The following is a 6368-nucleotide window of genomic DNA, read 5'->3' on the forward strand; positions in this document are numbered from 1 at the left end:
CTTTTCTCTGCAAACCCGACTACACCCGGCAATTTAAGGCTTGAAGGCGGCATCTTTGAATCGTGTGCCATATATAGGAAAGCGACGGATGATGAAAAAAGTTTAACTCAAGAATACAAGCTCTGTGGCTCCCATTCCCCGTACCCTTGAGTAGTTTAAATCCAGAATCATCTTCGTCAAAAGCCCCTGCTGACTAGTCACCTGTCACCTGCTGACCCTCTACCAGTCGAGGTGTCGGAAGCAGACAACATGGTACGCCCTGATACCACCACCGCAGCTGTTGGGTTTTGGAGTCCATTCGATTGGATGACACTATCGTATCTATCCATCAGTGACTTAACATTTTTTCGAAAATAACTACCTTTTACGAGTTATAGAATATTAATACAGTCTATAAGAGATATCGCACATATAATGCAAATTTTTTATGGGGTTTCAGACACTTACAAAACAATAAATCACAAAATTGCGTAGGACCGAAATTACCCAAGGAATCTGGTTAACACCTCAGCTATAACAATTTAAAATTGGCGTAAAGATATCTCTACCCGCTCAAAAATGGCTGACTTTTTAACGCTTAACTCTTCTTCCGTCCCACCTTGGTCGATTTGTTTTCAATAACTTTTGAAATTCAAAATTTTTGCTCATGCCCCTCCAATGATATTGTTTATTTTTATCTGAATCTCTAAAGGAGAAGTACCAAAAAAATACCCAAAATGCAATTAAAAGGACAAATAAGTTCTTTACTCCTACTAAATTGATGAACAAGGGAAAAAATGGAAATAACATTTGAGCATTACATTTGTCGTAACTGACTAAGAGCATAAATCGCTGTTTATTATCACTAAGGTAGAGCAGAACCTTTGTTTCGACATTCCCAAACGCTTTTATTTACAAAATGGCTCTCTAAAAAAAATTCACCGTAACTTGGTATATCTTGTGCTGTCATTTCAAAAATACTGCGACCTAATAGTTTTAAGCAAAAATTTGAATTTGGGAACATGCCATGACTTGGCATTCACAGCGCTTACACAGCTTAAGCGAAATAGCACAAACAATCTAAAAAGAAACTATAAAATTGAAACGCACACAAAATAAAAATTTGAATATCTCGTGTTATACAGAAATTCAAATGAGTGAGCCGTTTTATATTTATTTTGATATTCGAAAACATGGAGTCATTTCCGGTTGATATTAAAGCAACGTTTTCGTTTCACACACAATCCTCCCCCATCTGGTCTAAGGCAAGGAAGAACATGGAATAGTAAACAAAGTCGAATTGGTAAATCATAAAAATTACAAACAACAAAAATAAAAACAAATCCATTTTCATAATTTCTTTCTTCAGGGGACCAAGTACGATAATATTTGAAAGTCTTAAATTAGGTCAGTTACTTCATAATACTTCATTTCCGTACACAGCTAAAAAGAGGAAAATGACTCTGAATTTACCATCTTTTTAAACTTACTGTTAATACCAGATCTGAGTATAAGACTATGACAATTTTTTCAGGAAAACAAGTTCTCTTATTTGAGATTAGAATTGTATTAAGCAAGTAAAAGGATTTCGTGATTAAGATTTAGATATAGTTCCTATACGCAAATTTTACCACAAACATCCCATTAAGGAACAGCGGGTATATTTCTCTCATATGAATGATGGTTATGTATGTCGTGGGTCAACTGTATTATTTGGAGGAAACCGCCATATAATTCCAAAATTTCATATTTGTGAAGAGAAAAGCTGAAAAAGACAGCAAAATACAAGCTTGCCTCAAATCAACCAACTTCTTTACTAACACAGGGAATATCGGATTTTATGCCTAATGGGATCTTTTCCGTCATTCTGTTTGTAACTACTCGAAATATTCGTCTGAGACCCCATATATATATATTCTTGATCGTCGCGACATTTTATGTCGATTTAGCCATGTCCGTCCGTCTGTCTGTCGAAAGCACGCTAACTTCCGAAGGAGTAAAGCTAGCCGCTTGAAATTTTGCACAAATACTTCTTATTAGTGTAGGTCGGTTGGTATTGTAAATGGGCCATATCGGTCCATGTTTTGATATAGCTGCCATATAAACCGATCTGGGATCTTGACTTCTTGAGTCTCTAGAGTGCGCAATTCTTATCCGATTGGAATGAAATTTTGCACGACGTGTTTCGTTATGATATCCAACAACTGTGCCAGGTACGGTTCAAATCGGTTAATAACCTGATATAGCTGTCATATAAACCGATCTGGGTTCTTGACTTCTTGAGCCTCTAGAGGTCGCAATTATTATCCGATTTGCCTGAAATTATGTACTACGGATCCTCTCATGACCATCAACATACGTGCTTATTATGATCTGAATCGGTCTATAGCCCGATACAGCTCCCATATAAATCGATCTCTCTATTTTACTTCTTGAGCCCCCAAAGGGCACAATTCTTATTCGAATTGGCTGACATTTTACACAGGTCTCCAACATTTAATAATATAATAATAGCAGAGCAAACTATTCTTATATCCTTTTTTGCCTAAGAAGAGATGCCGGGAGAAGAACTCGGCAAATGCGATCCATGGTGGAGGGTATGTAAGATTCGGCCCGGCCGAACTTAGCACGCTTTTACTTTTTTTCAAATAAAACACAAACGGTTCTTTGTTTCTCTTTCGAGACGAGCTCAATGATCGGATATGCAAATGGAAAAGGAAAGCCAAAGATAGCAACACACACCAACCATTATGGGACGCGTTTCGTCTTTGGTTAGAAGATTTTTCAACCATATTAAGTGTCATGGCTTCAAGGGCCGTGCGTTTGTATGTTGTATTTGAATCGTATTAATATCGAAAACGCATCTATGATGCAATTACCACATTAACCACGCTCGACAACCCTGTCTTTATTTTTGTAAAAGTTTACATGGCCACCGCGGGAACGCTTGCAGAAGTCCAGGTGCTTAACCCAAATTTTCGACGGTTTTCAAGGATAAATCGGCTGTAACTTCCGCAATCTCGCGTTCGATATTCGTACGAAGTCGTCAATCATCGTTGGTTTGTTAGCATATAGTCCAACGGCTTCAAATCGCACGACCAAAGCGGCCCATTGACTGGACCATTTCGTGAGATAACACGTTCTTGATCATCACAGAAGGAGTGCGGTCAAATGATGCCGCCCGCCCCAAAGCCGCACCAAACCGTATTTTTTCGAGATGCAATAATGACTCATGGAGTACGTGTGGATTGCTATCTGACCTCGATTTTTCAAGTTCCTTGAATGACTTTTTCAAACACATATGAGCCTTATTTTTTCCCATTAGGTTAGGTAAAGTTGAAAAAGGGTGCGGATATTAATCCGCCACATGCCACTATGGACAAACACCTCTAAAAGTAACCCCAAAAATAAAATCTATGTTAGGAATTCCGTGCAACTTTCAAAATCCTTAATTGTTTTCCATACCACGCCTCTAAGTTGGCCCATGTTTGGTATAGTGTCCCCAAGTAATTGCCGGTGTTTGTTAGCCGCGTAAGCCGGGTAATGACATAGGAAATGCTACAACGTCTCGTCATCTTCCCCTCATGTCCTACACATGCTATCACTTGCCGCACCGATTTTGCACAAGTGAGCTCGTAGCCCGTCAAGATACTGAAAGCCATGCTGACCTCCTTTATACTTCCTATCAGTAATAGCCTTGTCTTTTCACAATCCCGATCTCCCCATAGGGTTTTCGTTGTCCTACTGAAAGTTTCGCTGTTCTACAGAATTACGTAGCCCACGCCCTTAGCTCGGACTGCGTCGCCCTGATAGGTTTAGGTTAACCAAATTTATTGAAGGCAGTCCTCTGGCCTTCACTGCCAAATTGTCTGCTCTTTCATTCCCCCTTACTCCGCTATGGCCCGGTACCCAAATGATGCGGATCGTGCCATCCTCAGAGTGGTTTTACAGTCCTAGTTGTTATTGCCCAGTTTACTGTCCGTAAAGATGTTCACACTTAATGTCCTCGCGTTAACACCACACCACCCCATGCATTCCGTGATCGCCCCGATCTCCGCGTGCAGAACCGTTTTATTTTCGGGGAGTCTAAAACAGATCCCAAACCCACTCTATCCTCTATCTTTGATCCATCCAGCATGATCTTCCAGATGGCAATGCCAACGTTTCAATCCACGACTATGCCGCTGAAGCAGTGCCTCGTACTCGACCACAAGTGTCGTCTTAGGTATCCGATCGGAAACTTTTTCTAATCCATCCGGGTTTCCTATCGCCACACTATGGGCGAAATGATACCCTTAAGCAGTACCTCCGTTTTAGTATTGGACTTCCGAAAGCCCATGCAGTCACACAGTTTATAAAATTATGAAGCAATAATGTACCAAATAGTACCAAGTATAACGACACATTTTTCCACTTTGGTACTTCTTTTCCAAAATGTTTTAATGACCAATTTTGACAGTTTTTGTTCAATCGGAAAAGAAAATGAAGGTGTAACTAAATCCCAGTTTTGAGAGATATAGCTCAGTCAGTGACGAAAGCACTATTTTGTACATTTAAGCAGCATTTCGTATTTGGCACAACATATTGTAAAAGTAAATAAGCTGTATCGTACTATTTAGTACTTTTTGGTACCAAAATGTACGATTTGTGAAAAAGCCATTTACAAACCAATATGTATTTTCTGCCTGCATATTAACTGCTTGCCAAATTTTAGAGCTCTATTGAGCGTTTCGGAGAGGTTCTTTCCTATTCTAAAGCCTAGTACTGACTTCTTTGGAAATTAAATTATTGCGAAGTCCGACGGACTCTATTCTTCGCCAGAACACAAACAAAAGTCAAACAACAAAAAACAGTAAAGACAACAGCATTAAAGTAGAATTTATTAATACCCATTTCGTGAGCATAATATATTTAAATTTGCAATTGAAGCGAAATTTAAACTGACTTAGCAACTTGTCGTTTCTATTTTGCTCGTAGAACTTAGTACCACTACTACGGAATGTTTTCGCACTTTCTTCTTCGTCATTTTTCATAGCCTCCACCACGGCATCCACCATAAAGTAAAAACAGTATAAGTCATGACATTTTGAGTCGATCTAGCCATGTCCGCCCGTCTGTCTATCGAAAGCACGCTTACTTTCGAAGGAATAAAGCTATGGGCTTGAAATTTTGCACAAATACTTCTTATTAGTGTAGGTCGGTTGGGATTGTAAATGCATCAAATCGGCCCATGTTTTGATATAGCTGCCATAAAAACCGATTTTGGGTCTTGACTTCTGGAGCCACGCTTTTACTTATTTATAATGCGTTTTTCGGGCGAAAATTCGAAGTCAGAACTAGATTTAACTAAGAAACGTATGGCAGTCGAGTATGCCGTTGCCACCTGTTGCGATTGCAACTGTCCGACGTCAAGCTTCCATTAAGAGTCAGATCTCGACACGTGAACCTTTGCAGCAACAACGAAATAATCCGGATTAGTGTTTGCTCCTCGTATCGATCGTGCGACTAACACTCTGGATGAATGCTTTCCATCTATCACAACGTGATAAATTTGGACAACTAAGAATGAGGCTTCAATCCAGGTGATAAAAGCAGCTACACCAGGTGACACCACGGGGAGTCCAGTGTTCCCTGTTGAAATGAGGGGAAGGGAACAAGATTGGCCTGCAATTTGCAAAGTAAAAGCCACTTTTGCCCTCATCGTCTCTCATATAAACCAAAATTCCGAGCTTGTAGATTACGATTTTCACAAGTGTTTAAAATGACCCACGCCAATCCCACCATACACTCGATACTCGCTGTTATAAGATGTGGACATTACTTATCATGTAACATTTTATCAATCACAATTATAATCAGTGACTCTGATATAAAACTCTTCCGCAAAACAAAAGCCCCATGCGCTTGTAACAAACATTAAAAATTGTTTTTGCAGCTAACAATTTTCTTTTAACACTGATGTATGCCGAGCTAAAATTTCACTCAATTGACAATTTGAGTACATTTTCCAACAAGGGCGCATGTTTCGCTCACTTTTTTCGCCAATCTCACCTCCAACATAGTCGCCCCAACTTTTGGACATGGTGGACGTAATGCCTTTGAAAATTAAATGTGATACTTTTATTTAGCACACGAAACCGGAGAGACCATTGTCCGGACACACACAGCTCTATCTCGTTGGGTAAAAAGTAGTATGTTGGTAAAGAAGTTTTCTATCATCAAGTATCCAAGTAAATAGAAGAAAATTATTAGTTATTTATTGAACAGTTCGAAAGTTGGCTGAGCTATCTTATAATTACTATTGCTTATATACGCTTGAATGTCGTAGCTCCTGGCTTCGTTGTATTAATTCGACATTATATGCAAACTGGCATATGGATTCCAGATAA

The sequence above is a fragment of the Stomoxys calcitrans genome, chromosome 1 (assembly GCF_963082655.1).
Source record: "Stomoxys calcitrans chromosome 1, idStoCalc2.1, whole genome shotgun sequence".
NCBI classification, from domain to species: Eukaryota; Metazoa; Arthropoda; class Insecta; order Diptera; family Muscidae; genus Stomoxys; species Stomoxys calcitrans.